The following is a 19,325-nucleotide window of genomic DNA, read 5'->3' on the forward strand; positions in this document are numbered from 1 at the left end:
TTAGGAGTTTTGCAACAAAGAGCAGGTAATTGGGAACATCAGAAGATTGTTGTTAAATAAAGAAAACCGGATATCTCAAGTTAGGGAATTTCGCACTTTTTCTGTGTATGGGAAGATGCAAGAGTCTGGGCTCACCGAAATCATTCCTTTGATAATGCACCTTAGCTGTCTGGGGCCTGTATTTTTACATCCTGAGTTTCCTCAGGCCTCACTGCAGGGAGTGGCTGCAGTCTGAGGACTGCTAGATGGCAGATATTTTCAGTCCTGAGTGTCCTCAGGGCTCACCAGCTCACCTTGGAGGGCTGCAATCATTGGTGACTGTGACATCCTTTGTTTATTGATATGGCAGGAAATATTCCATGTATAAATACTCCATTCCATTTATAAAGAGTCCATTTATCACCATGATTAGAATACTTTACTGAGCCCTTGTGGCCTTCTTTATTTTCAGTCAGCAAAGGCTGTTCTGTGATTCCGTCCCTGGATAATTTGGACCAGTGCCCCTCAGATCTGAAGCTTTGAAGCCACCTTCCTTATCACGCCCTTCTTCACGGCACTGAGCCTGAACCATTCCAGCCTCCATGCCCAGCATCTTCTCAGCCTCCTTCCCTCACTCCACTCCACCACTTATCATGGAATAACCCCTAAGGCAGGCACTTTGCTGATTCTTTTGTTTTCTATTTGCTTCTCCTGACAACTCTTGTCAAAGCTCAGGAAGCATGTCCTGGGCGGGCATTCAGTGCCAGACACACCCTTGCCTGTGTCCATGGTCTCTGCTTTGGTTTCTGCTGAACACTCCTTCTTTGCAGATCGGGTGTGGAGACTGCAGGTTGGTCGTGGGCTGAAATGTCCCTGGTCTCCACTTTTCATAGCTGTGAGCTGTCTTCTCAATATTCCTATTAAAAAAAATGAAGTCATGAGAAAGAAGATAATTTCTTCTTTAAACTAAGAAGAGCCTCTCCATAGCTGAGCCTTTCTGTACTTGACATACTGTTGGGAATCGCATTCACCTGATAGTAACAGAAACCAGAAAAAAGTGACGGGAACAGCTTAGGGTTTTCTTTTCTTTTCTTTCTTCTTTTTCTCGTGTAAAAGAAATGTGTATTGGAATTCCCTGGTGGTCCAGTGGTTAGGACTCTGTGCTTTCACTGCTGAGGTCACGGGTTCAATCCCTGGTCAGGGAACTATGATCCCACAAGCCATGCAGCATGGCCAAAAAAAAAAAAAAAAGTGTAGGTAGGCAGGCCATCCAGGGCTGATGTGGCAGCTGCATGATGTAATCAATAGTCCGGATTTCTTGTGTGGTTGCTCTGCCTGCCTTAGCGGGTGGCTTCATCCTCAAGGTCACCCTGATTTTCAAGGTGGTCATTTTAGATCCAGTCAGCACATTGGAATTTCAGGCAAGAAAAGGGAAACTTAAGGAAAGGGCATAAAGCAGGTTCATACCAGCTGAGTTAGCTTCTTTAAAGAGGTTTCCCAGACACCGCAGCTACCCAAAGACTTCCAGTGAAATCTCACAGACAGACCTGAGTCACGTGACCATTCCTAGCTGCATAAAATGTCTAAGAAGTGTCCTCCAGCCCCGACTTCCCTGCTAGGTACATTACTACTCCAAGTAATTGGGGGGTGGGGGAGGTGGCGAAGAGGTGTTAGAAAGGAAAAAAAAGGACAGTGGATAATGGGAGGAAAGTAGAGCCTCGGTCACATGTGGAAGGCAGCAGGGAGGGGCTGGATTGGATGTTATGTTTCACCTGTGACCTGGTGACTCAGTGGCCTCAGGGACAGTCTTATACCCACTGTAACTGCCTGTGGGCGGAAAGCAGACCTTTCTGAGTGGTGAACATTCAAAATAAGAACAGAAATCTTTTACCAATGTGACATGTGTTATGCTTTCCAAGTCCTTTCATCTCCTTTCTGCCATTTAACGGGATACATGTGTCTAATCCATTCAACCAGAAAGAAGCAGGTACCACCGGGGCAACCACAGAGAGAGAGGAGAGCCATTGTGCAAATTAAGACAACAGCGATAAAACTTGTCCCCGTGATGGATGCCTCCCCCCGCCAGAGCACAGGGCTTGGAGAGTGGATGGGCTGATTTTAGCCCCACTGGCCCCTCTTGTGAGCACCTCTTTGCCATGAATAATCTGCCCTACCACAAGGTGGTCCTGGCTGGTGTATCCCTCCCACCCAGGGTGATTCCATACACATGCATGCAGAAGGCGCTTGGATCCGCTAAGGAATTCTCTTGGGAAATTTTGTGAGTTTTTTTTTTTTTTTTACCCCTAAGATCCAGGAAGGCTCCTTTCTCCGTGCTGGGCTTTAAATTAGTTAATCATTTATTTTTTATAAGTCCTTAAATGCAATGTTCCAAATTTAGAGACACACATCTGTCAGAGTGGATTTTAAACAAATTTCATCTCAAGGTAACAGTAAGTAATAATCAGATAACACTTGCACTGGTGATTCAGTCCCTCGGGTTTTATTTTTTTCCTGATTTAAAAATCCAAGATGGTACAGATGAACCGGTTTGCAGGGCAGAAATAGAGAACAAACACATGGACAAAGTGGCGGGGAGCGGGGGTGGTGGTGTGATGAATTGGGAGATTGGGATTGACATGTCTACACTAATATGTATAAAATAGATTACTAATAAGAATCTGCCGTATAGAAAAGATAAATAAAATTAAATTAAAACAAAAAAATCCGAGGTGAATTTTGAGAGATCTTTTTGTGTTAGAACATGTACAAAGAAAGGGAGGTTCCACAAACAAGGGCTGAGGACACCTCCTGGTGGCGGGACCACCTCCCTTGATGGTAGATGAGACCCTCGAGAACAATGGCACCTGGTGACAACTCTTCCTTTCTCACTTGTGTTATTGAGAGCTGAGCTGCGTCTGTCCTCTAACTGATTTTACAAATGAGTAAACCTACAAAACATAGCAGAAAAGTGTGCCAGAGCTTAAGACCAAATAATAGTTCATTTCATTTCACTCCTTCCCCTTTTTAAAATTTATCTCATGGAATTTTATTGAGCTAAGGCTTGCTATTCCATCTTCCTTTAGTGACCATTTACGAGCTTCATATCATCTCAGATGAGAGTTACTATTACTAGAAAGCCAACTGCAAGCAGTAGCAGGAAGCCTCAGTAGAGCAGCTTAAGCCAGTAGCCTTCAAGCTGGGCTACCTTCACCATAATGTGCACATGAAGATTTCCCAAGGGCTACATGACACAGAGTTTGGAAGTGGTAAATTTCCACCTTTGTTGACTCTAGTTTCCTAAAACTGGTCTGCCTGACAAGGTGTTGTGTTTGGTTGGCAGATCCTCTGTCCTGCCACACTTTTCACAATTCCCTGACTCTTATTTTACAGAAGAAATGGACACCCTTCACCCACCCCCATTCCCCGCATGGTACATTGCCCCAGGGTGGAAAAGTAGGGGTACCAAATGAACAATTCAAAATCTAATGACTGAGCCAGAAAGTGTTTATAATTCAGATGATTTGTAATTCTTTGTTTTTAACAAAATCCAAAGGTTAATTGTGATTTTTCAGCTGACAGACCTTTAAAAGTAACTTTTGATGGTAGACTGCTGTGAGAATAGCATATTCATGTGGCATGTTATTCTGAAGGTGTTCAAAGAATGAAGGTACATCATTTTCAAGGTGGTTCATAACAAAACTCAGTGCTCCTGCTACTTATTTATGTGAATAGTTTTTCAGTGTTTATGTAACTAAGAGATATTGATCCAAAACTGTCTCATTTCAGAAGTAGATAATGTTTATCTACAGACATATAAATTAATTTTAAAAGAATTGAAAAAACAGCCCCTCATCTCATTGTGAGATATGTCTCCAATAAAATTTTATAGTTTGTGTTAGGTGACTATATGTTTTGAAATATGAAATATGTTTATGTAGCTTTGACCAATTTAATGCAAGTATTAAAACAAAGAATGATAATTTAGTACAAATATTAGGCTCTTAGAGGCTTATTTTTATAGGAATTATAAATATTAATTTGAATATGTATTTTTGATGCTTAAGGCTATGAGAGAATACTCTATACAATTCTTTTAAGCATAAAGATACATAGACTAGAAATAAATTCTCTGGGGAAAGTGGAAAATAAATAAAAATTCAAGAAGAAAATGGAATGATGCAAAATTTCCCAGTGAAAATGGGCAGTTCATTATCTATGTTAAGAATGAATAAAAAAAAAAAAGAATGAATGGTGGTATCAAACTGCTGAGGTGTTTACAACCCACTGCATACATTTAACAGAGTGATGCAACTGTTTATTTTTAAATCATATAATTGCAATGACTGGAAATGACATCCTATTTAATTATTAAAACTTATGATGAGACATTTTAGATTTCAATTAAAAAATTTATTCTTACAATGTATTCTGTTAGGTATAGTTGAGAAGATCTCATTTTTTTGTCATTGGCTTACACAAAAAGAGGGTTATTTTTCCGACATGAGAAGTAGATGGGAAGGAAGTAGACAACTGATGGCATTGGTTCAATAGCTCTCCAGTGTCAGGAAGAGCACGTTTATAATTCTCCCTTTTTAACTCATGGTTGCAGGATGGCTGCCCAGCTCCAGATATCATGTCCATGTCCCAAGGAGAACAAAAAAGGAGAAGGGGCAATATGAGCTAGCAAACGTTTTCACAGAATTATCTTTCCTCCTCCCCTCACCAAGAGGCTTCTTTCCTCTTGCCTAGAATTCTTTCACCAGACGACTCAAGGCTGTAAGAGGAGCCGTGAAAAATCTCTGCATTGGCAGCTGGTGAGGACTAAAAGACCTGTAAGGGTGTTGGGTTCACCAACCTGTAGTGTTTGATGCACATGGCAAAGGGCCAAAAAACCCTCCACAATGCTTGACTCATTGAAGAAGAATTTTCTGTGCTTTGATATTTTGTCCTGGTCTGTATTTATACAGCAAAGCATCAACAGTCTTGGGCATAATGACAATAATAACTTTCATCTCTTGGTTACAGTTTCTGACTGGACCTGAGGAAACATCTGGCTCAGAGTTGACCTCAGTGACTTTCTAAATGTGATGGGGACCACGGCAGGGAGAGGCAGAGGACGGTTTCCGTCACAGAGCCCCAGCCTCGATCTCTGTGCAGGTGAAAAGAGGAAATGGAATTGTGACTGTTGACTCCAACGACAGTACAGAGAGGAAGGTGTGTGCTGTCCATCAAGGGACTATTGCCGCAAACGAGTGGGAACTAAGCTTTAGTGGTTTTAGAAGGGTGAAAGTTACCTTCTTTAGAGTTCTGTAGAAAACGTGATTTGCAAATGGATTCTCTTCAGTCAGCATGGCTCTGAAAACTGTGCAGAAGACTTTGTACTAGTGACTGGGGTAAGTATTAATAACAGAATGTCCTCACCTGTGCGGGAGAATGGGGACTTTAGACTCATCGATGGGTGCCTGACTTAACCTGAGCAACCTCATTAAGCTGCCCCACTCTTCGCTAATCTCCTCCCCTTTGCCTGCACTAAGGTTGTAAAATGCTGGAGTAGGTATCAGGATTGAGGAGATGGAGCATGCCACAGGGACTTTTCTCCTGGCTTTGCCCTCCACAGGCTACAGGGAATCCCATGCCATTTACACTAGGAAGCAGTTCAACCAACAAGAGCAAATAAAACCCACACCGTCCCGTAAGTGGCAAACTAAACATCAAGTTTTAGCAGCGCTCTCTCCTGAACTCCTGCTACAAAGCTTTGTGGAGGGCTAGTGAGTCCAGAAGAATAGTACAGAAAAGAAAACAGGGACACCGAAGGCCCAAGGATGAGGTAAGACTGTGCTCAGAAGGAGGAAAATCTACATTCTGCATAAAAATCCTGAAAAAGAGTTTTGGTAGATCAAAGCTATGACAACAGGAAAGGGGCACGAAAGCATGAGGGACCTAAGGTAACAGTCTTGGAAATGCTTCGTTTCTGAGGGAGGAGAGGGTAAAAGGGAAGGGAGGCCCTCTTTGGATATTGGGTAAAAAAAAAAAACACAAAACAACCAGGGAAAATGTGAGTCCTGAAGGACAGCAGGAAGCTTGAAGCTTGGACAATACAAATCCCTAAGCCCATCACCAAGAAACAAAAGCCATACATTAATGAGACTGTAGTTGCAGATTATTTGCTATAGAATCCTGCATATCATTAAATATCTACATCTGTGTGTCACTGGATATCTTTATCATTCACCGTGTTATGAACAGGAACATGAATGAAATACTGTAGTGACTTTTTCCACAATTAAAAATTATTTAATTAAATATATATGTACAGTATATGTAAAGACTCACATGTCTGACCTATTTCATACCTATCAAAAATGAGCACATTTAGAGTATTTTGCCTGATAATTTATTTTTTAAATTTTATTTATTTATTTATTTATTTATTTTTGCGGTACGCGGGCCTCTCACAGCTGTGGCCTCTCCCATTGCGGAGCACAGGCTCCGGATGCGCAGGCTCAGCGGCCATGGCTCACGGGCCCAGCCGCTCCGCGGCATGTGGGATCTTCCCAGACCGGGGCACGAACTCGCGTCCCTTGAATCGGCAAGCGGACTCTCAACCACTGCGCCATCAGGGAAGCCCTTGAACCCACCTTTCTTTGCCCTGCTTTGTGACGCTGCACTCTGCCAGATGCATCCCCAGCTCCCTCCCTCTCGGACTCTGCTAACAGGGGACACCAGAGGTAGACTGGAAGGCTGCAGGGACAGGTGGGGATTTGGGCCATCCTGCTTGCTCCCTGCTCCTGCCAGCAACACCACAGCTATGGCTTTTCATGGTGGCAGTGATGGTTTTAGTATCAGAAGTGGTTTTCTGTTTGTAGCTCTTCCGAATTACTGGAGTTAGCCTCATTTGTCCCCTCACAGATATTAGGACTAGCAGGATGTGACTGCCCCTTCCAGGTCTGGGTTTCAGCTCTGTGGATTTCCCTTCTGAGTTCCTAAAGCATCGACACCAGATAAGAAAGACCCTCTTTCCCTCTCCTTCTAAACTTTGCACAACTCCCATCTTCAAGACTCTAAATTTTATTAATTCTCACTCTTTGTTTCCTTAGCACAAGGGGTGGTGGCTGCTTTCCATAGCTACTAACTCTGTAATGCCTCAATATCTCTCATTTGGTTACGGAGTTCTCCAAAATCTGGTGGAAAGTCTTTATTTTAAATTCTCTCTGTTAAAATAACTGAAGAGATGAACAATGGCCTGGGCTTTTCTCTTCACACTGGATTCTGACTGATACACTAGGTCATTCAGACTATCCTTCCAGTAGAAAACAAATTGAAGAAGCTGGATAAAATATAAAAAAACAATCTTCAAAGCATTAAAGGACTAATAGGATAATAAGGAATCATTAGGCCAAATTCAAAATGCAAGCTGGAGCTCTGGGAGGCAAGGAGAGGAAAGCATTTGCCCTAAGGGGATTTGTTGATCCCATCAAATGTGGATTGAGGGTTTGGCAGACTGACTGGCAAGATTGGCAAGAGCAAAGACCTTGGAACTGAAAAGGTCCTATCCTTACATTAAGGATGAACCAGAGATAATTCTGCCCCTGCCCTGCCCCCTGCATAGGTCTGTGTGGCAAGTTGCCTTGATGCTGAATAGAGCAGGGGTAATATGAAAAGAAAAGATTAAAAAAAAGATTTATCCCTGGGAAGCTGTCATCATAGGCTAGCCCCTGTTTGGGAGGAGAGAGAAAATAGGGAAGGATTACGTGGAGAAATAATGAGAAATTTTTTGAGAATTTCCTAGAGCTGACAAAAAACATCAATTTACAAATTCAAGAGGCCAAAGTGAGAGACACATTATAGAAAAAGTGTAGAATTCTAATGACAAAGAAAATCTTTAAAGCTGCCATGGGAAAAAATAGATTAACGTTCCTGAAGCCCCAGTTACTCCCAAATTATTTCTCACGTTAAACAAAAGTGGAGACTAGAAGATGATGGAATGTTATGTTCAATGTGCTGAAAGTAAGTAATAATCAATTTAGCTTTTTTATGGGGGGGGGATTTTTTATTATTACTGATTCAACTTCATTACTGGTAATTGGTCTGTTCATATTTTCTATTTCTTCCTGGTTCAGTCTTGGGAGATTGTACATTTCTAGGAATTTGTCTATTTCTTCTAGGTTGTCTATTTTATTGGTGTATAATTATTCATAGTAATCTCTTATGATCCTTAGTATTTCTGTGGTGTCAGTTATAACTTCTCCTTTTTCACTTCTGGTTTTATTGATTTGGGCCCTTTCTCTCTTTTTCTTGATGAATCTGGCTAAAGGTTTATCAATTTTGTTTATTTTTTCAAAGAACTAGCTCTTAGTTTCATTGATCTTTTTTATTTTTTTATTCCCTCTTTCATTTATTTCTGCTCTGATGTTTATGATTTCTTTCCTTCTACTAACTTTGGGTTTTTACTTTTTCTAGTTCCTCTAGATGTAAGGTTAGGTTGTTTATCTGAGGTTTTTCTTTTTTCCTGAGGTAAGGTTGTATGGTTAGAAACTTTCCTCTTAGAGCTGCTTTTGTTCCATCCCATAGATTTTGGATTGTTGTGTTTTCATTTTCATTTGTCTCTAGGTATTTTTTGATTTCCTCAGTAATTTATTAGTTTTTTAGCATATTGTTTAGCCTCCACATTTTTGTGTTTTTTGCAGTATTTTTTTTTTCTTATACTTGATTTCTAGTCTCATAGAATTGTGGTTGGAAAAGATGCTTGATATGATTTCAGTCTTCTTAAATTTACTGAGACTTGTTTTGTGGCCTAGCATGTGATCTATCCTGAAGAATGTTCTATGTGCACTTGAAGAGAACATGTATTCTGCTGCTTTGGGACAGAATGTTCTATATACATTTATTAAGCCCATCTGGACTAATGTGTAATTTAAGGCCAGTTTTCCTTGTTGATTTTCTGTCTGGATTATCTGTCCATTGGTGTAAATAGGGTGTTAAAATCCCCTACTATTACTGTGTTACTGTCAATTTCTCCCTTTATGTTGGTTAATATTCGTTTTATGTATATAGGTGCTTTAATGTTGGGTCCATATATATTTATAATTGTTATATCTTCTTGGATTGATCCCCTTATCATTATGTAATGTCCTTCTTTGTCTCCTGTTGCAGTCTTTGTTTTAAAGTCTATTTTGTCTAATCTAAGGGTTGCTACTCCAGCTTTCTTTTTATTGTATGGAATACCTTTTCCCATCCGCTCAGTTTCAGTGTGTGTGTATCTTTAGATCTAAAGTTAGTATCTTGTAGATATAAGACATATATATATATATCCATTTAGCCACTCTATGCCTTTTGATTGGAGCACTTAGTCCATTTAATTTTAATGTAATTATTAATAGATATGTATTTATTACCATTTTGTTAATTGTTTTGAAGCTGTTTTTGTAGTTCTTTTTTGTTCCTTTCTTCTTTGTTTGCTCTCGTTCTTTGTAATTTGATGATTATCTTTAGTGTTATATTTGGATTCCTTTCTCTCGCTTTTTTGTGTGTGTATGTGTGTGTTTATCTATTATATATTTTTAGTTTGTGGTTACCATCAGGTTTATATATAGCAATCTGCATATATGGGGTACTGGGGTCAGTGCAGTCTTGCTGGTGGCTGGGCTTGGTCCTGACATAGTCAGCTGCAGGACTACAGTGGTTCTGGGGCTGTTGCTGGCTAATTGGTAGGTGGGGCTGAAACCCAGGGGGTCCTGGAGCTAGTGCCAGCCCACTGGTAGGCAGAGCTGAATCCTGGGGTCTTTGGCTGTGGGGTCTTGGGAGTCTCAGATTTGGTATGTTAGCCTGCTGGTGGGTGGGGCTGGGATCCAGGGGGTCCTGGGGTTGATGTCTTCCCACTACTAGATGAGGCTTGTTCCAGGGCTAGTGCTGGCCCAGTGGTGGGTGGAGCCAGGTCCCAGAGTTTCTGACTGCAGGGCCCTGGGGATCCTGGAATTGGTGTCAACCCACTAGTGGGTGGGGCCATTTCCCATTGGCTGGCTGCAGGGTCCAGGGAGTCTTGGGGCTAGTGCTGGTGCACTGATGGGTGGATCCAGGTCTCCTGGGTCCTCTGGTGGGTAGGGCTGGGTCCCAGAGTGGCTGTAGGCTCAGAGGGTCTTACAGCAGCCTGCCTGCTGGTGGGCAGGTCTGTGTTCCCACAGGCTAGCAGCTTGGCCTGAGGCATCCCAGTACTCCTGATGGGCTGGTGAGCAGGGCTGGGTCCTGGAGCTAATAAACTAGAAAGAGGATTCCAAACTGGTGCTTATCAGCACCAGTGTCCTTGTTGTAGAATGAGTTCCCCAAAATGACTTTCTGCCAGTACCTATGTCCTCAGGCTGAGCTCCAGTTGCCTCCTGCATCTCTGGGAGGCTCTCTAAGATCAGCAGATGGGTCTGACTTAGGATCCTTTCAAAATACTGCTTCTGCCCTGGGTCCTGAAGTGTGTAAGATTGTATGTGCACACCTTTTAAGAGTGGGGTCTCGGGCTTCCCTGGTGGCGCAGTGGTTGAGAGCCCGCCTGCCGATGCAGGGGACACGGGTTCGTGCCCTGGTCCAGGAAGATCCCACATGCCGCGGAGCAGTTGGGCCCGTGAGCCATGGCCGCTGAGCCTGTGCGTCCGGAGCCTGTGCTCCGCAATGGGAGAGGCCACAACAGTGAGAGGCCCACGTACCGCAAAAAAAAAAAAAAAAAAAAAAAAAAAAACCAAGAAAAAAGAGTGGAGTCTCTATTTCCCACAGCCTTCTGTCTCTCCCAAAAGTAGGCCCTGCTGGTCTTTAAAGTCAAACATTCTGGGGGCTCATCTTCTCAGTGTAGAACCCTGAGCTGGGGAAGCTTGATGTGGGGCTCAGACCCCTTGCTCCTTGGGGAGAACCTCTGCAGTTGCAATGACCCTCCTGTTGATGAGTTGTCCACTGGGCATATGGGTCTTGACCATATTGTGTCTCCACCACCCCTTTCTGTCTTGCTGTGGTTCCTTCTTTATATATTTAGTTGTAGAAGAACTTTCTGCTTGTCTTCCTGTCTTTCTCATCAATAGTTGTTCTGTAAATATTTGTAATTTTGGTGTACCTGTGGGAGAAGGTGAGCTCAGGGTCTTCCTACTCTGCCATCTGGCCACTCCCCTGTCAGTTTATCTTTTAATAATGAGGGTGAAATATAACCACTGCCAGAGGCAAAAGGAGAGAATTCTTACCAGCTGATTCTTGATAAAGGAAATACTATAGGATATACTTTAGGAAGAAGTGATCCCATAAGGAAGGTCAGAGATGTAAGAAAAAAAGAACAAAGAGAAGGTATATGAGCAAATCTAAGCACGCATTGATAGACATAACATTTAAATATTAATAATTTTATAATTAAATTATGTATAATTCATATAATATACTTGAAGTAAAAAATATTGTTTTCTGAGGTTAAAAATACAGACTCAAAATGTGTAACAAAAATAGCATGTAAGTCAGGAGGGAGTAAATGGAACTTCTAGGGTTCTTGTCTTGCCCAGAAGTAGATAAAGATATGGATTAATTTTTGACCTTGACAGGTTGTAAAGGCATGCTGTGAATCTGGGATAATTTATTTCAAGAAAAGAGATAAGACGGAAATCATTAGAGGGGGAAAATGAAATGACAAAAAATATTCCAAGCTCTAAAGGAAGACAAAATAGAGAGGAAAGAAAGAATAAGAGGGAGAAATAGAAACATGGTAGATATAAACCTATACACTCCAGTTCAAATACAAAGATTGACAGACTTGCTTAACAACATCAAGCTGATTGCCCTTTCAAGAGACACATCTAAAACATGAGGATACAGGAGGGTTGATCATAAAAGGACAGAAAAAGACAGGTCATGTAACACTAATGGAAAGTAAGACCTGAATAATTAGGAATAATATCAGACCAACAGACTTGAGGTGAAAAGCTTTACCAGAGACAAGATTGTACTTTTGTAATGAAGGTTAGTTATTTCACTGGGAATGTGTGGTACCTGAAACTATAACTGTAAATGGGTATGTATCTAATGATGTGACCTCAAAAACTGAAACAACAAGAAAAATTAGAATCATAGTGGGAGATTTTAAAAACATTTTTAAAGACAAATTTCTAATATTTGTAAAAGCAGAACTTCCCCATGCCCAACACGTAGCTTCAATGATTATAAACTCCTGGCAAATTTTCTTTCTTTTATATTCCCACCCACTTTCAACTTTGCCTCTGTCCCCTGCCCCAACTTATTCTGAAGCCAATCCAAAACATCATAATACTCCATCTGTGTCCCAGAATGTATCTGAAGAGCCAAGGCATCTCTTTTTAAATAACTATAATAACATGTGATGCTTCTCCAGATGAATAGTAACTATTTAATATCATCAAATATTGTGCTCCTATTTCTCTGATATTCATAAATTTTTAGAGTTCGTTTGAATGATGTCATCTAAAATTTTAATACTCCTGACATCTGGCCCTCACATCTCCTTCCTTGTGTGATTTTCTTAGCAGCATTTACCATGAACATACTATATATTTTATTTATTACTGTGTTTAGCATTTGTCTGCCTAGCAGAAGACTACCTGAAATAAAATTGGTTAGCAAGATAATTGTTGAATACAAATAAGATTGGAGTTAGACAAAAAAAAATTATTTTGCTGATACATTATGAGAGGTACCAGATAACATTTGGGCTGCAGACTTGTAATGCCTATAAAGGTCCACTTCTCTCTCTCCTTCATCACAATGGCCGTGGTTGTGTAAAGGAGGCATCATCAGGCGCTCCCAGCCCCTGACCCCTGCCCAGCACCTGGGTACCATCCTCCAGACAGGGGATGCAGCACACCTCAAGCCCCACACCTTCCTGTAGCCATGTTGTGAGCAGTACCTGCTGGACGTCTTGTTGTTCCTGCTAGTGGTCACCCTGGGCACCTCGTGGCTCTGTGGGCATCTGCTGGGCCTGGTGGCCGGGTGGCTGTATGGGACCAGGAAGCTGAAGAAGGCCTGAGGCGAAGTGGAGCCTTGGAGAGGGTGTGCTGGGGAGCCACTGGTTCTTTGAAGGCTTCCCGCAGCACTGTACACCGCTGGCATCCTCCCCTTCACTTTCTCTTGATAGGACACACCTTTCTCCTATTTTCTGCCTCTTTAGAAATCTTTATGAAGAACTCTTGGGTTTCTATTTTAAAATATACACCACATAAAATTACCGTTTAAGGGAGGGTATGGGGAGACAAGGGAGGGGCGGTGAAGAAACAATAGTATAGCCTTGGGGGCAGGGTCCTGATTCCCCCTCAAGAGATATACAGTAAGTCCCCTACATAAGAACCTTCAAGTTGCAAGCTTGCAAAGATGTGGACGCGTGTTCCATCAACATCAGGTGTGAGTGAAATTGCAGCCTGCCCTCCGTCCCCTATTGCTGACGATCCTTCAGCTCTACCATCTCCCACCTCCTCTCCCTCCTCCAGTCAGTAACTCTTCTTGCCTGTTCACTCGATGCCAGCCCCTGAATGCCAGCTGTTGTACTGTACTACCGTACTTTTCAAGGCACTATACTGTAAGGTTAACAACATTTATTTTTTGTGTTTGTTTGTTTTTCATCTATTATTTGTGTGAAAAGTATTATAAACCTATTACAGTACAGTTCTAGCTGATTGTGTTAGTTGGGTACCTAGGCTGACTTTGTTGGACTTACAAACAAATTGGACTTAAGAATGCGCTCTCGGAACGGAACTAGTTCGTATGTAGGGGACTGACCATGCATAACGTTACCTGTGAGCTCCTCTGCAGAGCTAAAACCCCCACCAAATGGAAGACCTGACGAAGCACTCTTCGTTCCAGAGAAGGTCACAGTTCGCCCATCATCACCTGACGCCAGATGATCTCTGGCTTGACGGAATGCGGGCCCTGAACACACCCTGATCCTTATCAGCAAACCCGCCCCTGGACTATAAGGCTCTCTCAGGCACCCCCCACCCCTGGGTCAGGACACACAGTTCTGAGGGCATTAGCTCACTGTGGCCTCCTTTGCCTGGCAAAGCAATAAAGCTATTCTCTTCTACTTCACCAACCCCTCCCCCAGATATTGTGGTAAAATACACACCACATAAAATTACCATTTAACCATTGAGTATACAGTTCAGTGGCATTCAGTACGTTCACATTGTTGTGCAAATGTCACTACCATCCCATTCCAGAACATTTTTCACCTTTCCAAACTAAAACTCCACATGGGTTAAAGGATAACTCCCCACTTCTCATGCCCCTTACCCCCCGCCAAGCTTCTAAGCAGCCCACAATCTACTTTTGTGTCTCTGAATCTGAACGTGAGCTTCTGGACTGCCCCCGACCAACGGACACCTCTACTCAGACCAGCCTGCTTCAGTCTCTCTGTTCAGAGTCTTCTCAGGCTCTTTCCCAATTTCTCCTTCTTTCACTTTTCATAGAACTCACATGAGCTATTTGTCTGATTCTTCCATGCGGGCCTTCTTGGATCTCTTTGCATTTCACCTCACAGCCCGGGAAGCCTGGTCTCCGTCCTGCAGGTCAGCAGGGACACCCCTCCCAGGACCCCGTCTTTGGTCTCTGCCCAAGTCCTCTCCTGCGCAGAGCACCTCCTTTGCTGTCAGTCCTGGAGCCTTTGGTCCACAGCTGATGCTGCTCGCTTCCCACTGTTCACAGTTGCCTCCTCAGGATCCCCACTCGAATAAATGGGGTCCCGGAAACCTAAGTGGAGAAATGGAACTTACGTGTAAGGTTTGGGGCCTCAGGTCCAAGAACCATGGCCGTGCCCAAGCCTCTTGATTTAGGAACCATTCCATCTGCCACCTCATGGAGCAGAGAACATCCCTATGTGTGGTAAACCCTTAAGGATGACATTCAGTTCCTAGTAACAGAAACAAGAAAAAAAACACTCCGGAGTTTTTGGTTATTTTTTCTTCCCTGGACACAACCTGGAGACGGGACGTGGAAGGCTGGTGTGGTGACTCATCCTGCCGTCCACAGGTTTTTTCTTTTTTTTTTGGACTTTTGACCTCCTGTCTCATACTATTCTCCAAGTTGCCTCTCGGGTTTGTTGCTCTCATGAAATATTTTACCTTCAATTATCATGTCCTCCTATTTACTTTTGCATTCTGAAATGGAACTAAATTCCTCCTTAAAAGTTCTAGTGTATGGTATCTAGTAGATTACAACAGGGTGAAGAAAATATGAGAAACAAGGGATGGCCCTGGAAACTGCAGTTCTGGATTGCTTAATTCTGGGTGGTGAAACACATCTTGGAATAATTCAAATGAAAACGTGACACAGTTCCTACAAATGCTCCCTGCAGAAATAGGAAAATGCCCACACCTGCCAGTGACGGGATGGGATTTGCCTGGGTGTGTGGATAGCTGGGTGCCTGTTCTCCACCCATTTCTGTGAGTTCTCATGCTGCAAGTGTGTCCCCCACAGGAGCATGTCACATGCAGAAGTGTGTGTGTGTATGTGTGTGTGTGTGTGTATATGTGTGTGTGTGTGTGTGTGTGTGTGTGTGTGAGCTAAGGTTTTATTTCCACAATTCTTATAAAATCTATTAAACTGGTCTTTGGCGTAAGTTCCTTGAGGGACAGATATGAAGCCCTCTCTGTGTTGTCATTGGAATGAATGGCCAGAATTGTATTCCCCTCGTAAGCAACACAGGGACCTAGGGATGAGGCTCCCTGGCTTGTAACTCCCTCTCTCCTGCTCTCACTACAAACTCCTTCCTGATCATCTGGTATCAGTGAGGCCAACTCTTTCTGGTGCTTTCTAGGCCCCGCCCCAATCCATGAAATCTGATCAAGAGCAGCCAATGAGCCAGAACGATGCCTCCGGTTTGTTTCCGCCAAGCATCCTACACAGGGCTGGTGCCAGCATGGCCTTGATGACCTGGAAATCCGATCTCATCACTCCGTGATTAAAATCCTTTGTTGGCTCCCACTGCAGGGAATACAAGACCTCTGTGATCTCTCTCTGGCTACCACAGCAGGCACGTCTCGAAAATTCTGAAATAAACCCCCAAATATGTTCAGTTGATGTTTAACAAAGGTGCAAAGACAGTTCAATGGAAAAAGAAAAATCTTTTCAGCAAACTGTACTGGATGATTGCACTGGGTTGGCCAAAAAGTTCGTAGTTACCACAACACACCTACTAGAATGGCTAAAATTTAAAAGGCTGACAATACCAATAGTTGGCAAGGACATAGAGCTACTGGAATCCATACGTTCCACTGCTGATGGGAACGTAAAATGGTACAGCCACTTAGGAAAATCGCCATACAGTTTCCCCAAAACAGTTGAGCATCTATGTGCCAAATGACTAAGCCATTCCAATTCTAGGTATTTACTCAAGTTAAATGAAAATGTGTGTCCACCTGAAAACTCGTACACAGATATTGTAACAGCCTTAGCCTAAGAAAAAACGAAATGCCCATAAACAGGTGAATGGATAAACAAGTTGTGGTATATGCATAAAAAGGACTATTGCTCAGCAGTAAAAAGGAACACGCTACTGATGTACACAACCATATACATGGATCTCAAAATGATCTTGCTGAGCGAAAGAAGCCGGACTCAAAGAAGCGCCTCCTGCATGATTCACTTACATAAAATTCAAGAAAATGTAAACTAATCTCTACTGACAAAAAGGAGACTGATGGTTGCATGGGGCTGTGGGCTGTGGGAGGGTGCACTGTGAATGGGGTGATGGAAATCTTTGCAGTGGTGGCTTTGTAGGTGTATATATCTATCAAAACTAAGTGGATGCAGTTCGTTGTACACAAGTTAGACCTTAAAATGGATTTGAAAATCTCTATGGGTGAGATATGCTTTTAAGTGTTTTTCTATTTGCGTACCTTAAATTTAGTATTTGGGAATTATTGTTCCATTTGAATAGAACTGAAAATGCAAATACATTATAATTTCCAAAACAGTAGAGCTGGTACAGTTCTGAAAAGGGAGGAGATATGTGTGTACAAGAAGTAAGGTCATTTCCTGGAGAATCAGAGGGACTAATGGTAAAAGCCTAGGATTAGGGGTCAAGTTCACATACTCAGACCTAATGCATGTTTATTTTATGAGTGGAACCTGGGGTCTTCCATAATTATAACACACAATTACACATTTGAAAAATTATAAGCACAGGTAAGACATTTAATTTTTGAGCTTTAATGGACATTAAACATGATATAACCTAAGGATTTAGGTATAAAATACCTATTCTTGGAGTTGCATTTTAAGATTCTGAAAGGAAGTTCAAGATGCCATTTATATTTCCTTTCATTGTTCTGCTTATCTGTTTCTACATTACCACCATCTCATATTGATTCTTTGTGTACCTGTCTACCCCGATGCTCTGTAGATGTGGTTTTACCTCATGTCAATCTTTCGTTGTTTTGTTTATCACATCCTAATTGCAGGCTATTAAGAGATGGTTATGTTATTTATTTAAATGTCAAAAAATTATTCACGTAAAAGGAAGTAAATGAAATGTCTATGGTCCTACACAAACTTCTACTTAGTACAAGGACTTAAATACTTCTGAAAAGCAGACTTTGTATTTTAAATGTCCTTCATATAAAGACATTTTATCCAGTTCAAAAATTTGATTCAACCAACAATGACTGATTTCATATCCGTACATGGTACTGGGCATTTTGGAAGATGCAAAGATGAACCAGACTCTTTCCCAGTCCTCTAAGAGCTCTCAGTTCGCTTTCCATTGTCTTACTGATTAATTAAAAGGCAGATTTATCTGTCATTGGTAGTGCCTCTTGTCTAAGTGATTGCTCCTTAATAGCTTATTAGTTTAGCTTAATAATTTCACGTAGTGAAAGTCAAATGAACGGCTTGATACCATGAGGTCAGCTGCAGCAAGAAGGGGTATTTTGGGATGAAATGGCTAATGGTGTGTGGAGAGGAAACTCAGAACTACCCTGGGGTGGTGGTGGGGAGCACATTCTAATCCATGTCAGTGTCAGTACCATCTTAGTGCTTGGTAGTGGTCATGGGCCATAGGCAGGAACCCTCTGGAAACAGTATCTAACCCCCAAAGAGAGAAAAGGACATATTTTTGAATGAGTGGCTTTTTATTTGCACCTCAAATCACACCCTGTTGGAAATCTCCTCAACCAAGACAAAACTTCATTAAAATTCATAGAGAACATCACCCCCTTGACCTCCAGGGCAAGTCTGAGAAGTTGACAAGGCAGATATAGAGTCTATTCTAGAGACTGTAGAAGTCAATAACCACACTTGCCTGAGAAGACATGTAATGTGAGAACAGATCTTCATAGTTCTAGTCTCCCATTCTTTGCATGACTTCATGATGGAAGCAAGAGAAGCGGTGGAAATGATGAAGGTAGGAGAGATGTCATCGGTACAAATTAGAGAGAGCATGATTAAGGTGTTTTTTTCCTAAAACAGGACCACTTCTCCTCTGGCAAACTTGTTGTTAGGGAACAAGTGTAAAAAAAAAGACAAGAAGTGAAAAAAAAGAGGAGAAAGGTGAAAAGAAGACACCAAGGATGGGAAGAGTGGGAAATGAATCCTATCAGTGTGTGGCTGTGGAGAAGGAGGGAGGACTTTGAATCACCTGTAATTATACCTGCCTGCTCCCGTGTATTGTGGTTTTAAGTCTTACCTGATAATTAGACGCCATCTGGAGACAACAGAAGGGTGGGGAAGAGTTGCCTAAAGAAGTAAGAGAATTTTCTGAACATTATCTTATACAACCGGAGGCAAGTTTTGTGTCCTTCTAGAAACCAAACAACTGCTGGCCAACTCCCTGTTGGCTTCTCTCCTAAGGCCAACAACGTGGGTTTTCACAGTCACTGGATTTCCTAGGCAACAGAAGTGTAAACTTGAGAAGAGGCAGGGCCGGGATAGGGATTGACAATGAGCTGAGCCAATGAGGCTGTAAGTTTGCAGCAGTGATTCCTAGACATCCAATTGGCAGGAAGAGGGTGGACCAGGAGGTGTGAGGACAGAAGGTAAGAGGGAGGAGGCAAAGGGGGATGGGAAGGGACTGGTCCTCCCAGATGCAAAAGGGAGCATCCATAGTTTCAGTTCAAAGGAACTGTTGGCAACAGGTTACCATTCAAGGTAAATCAAAGTTTTAATCTATTATACTGATTTGATCACTTTTGTTTCATTTTAGCTAAAGAAGAAAGAAGACAGTAGATGTTACCTTCTAAAAAGAAAATCAAAAAGTTGATGAGCCTTCTTGGCTGTCTGTCTAGGGAGGAAATACCTTGGTACTGGGAGAAGCCTTTGTCATCTTTGCATAGAGGTGCTCAGATAAAAATGTACAAAAATAAATTTCT

Source organism: Delphinus delphis, chromosome 3 (genome assembly GCF_949987515.2).
Source record: "Delphinus delphis chromosome 3, mDelDel1.2, whole genome shotgun sequence".
Taxonomy (NCBI): Eukaryota; Metazoa; Chordata; class Mammalia; order Artiodactyla; family Delphinidae; genus Delphinus; species Delphinus delphis.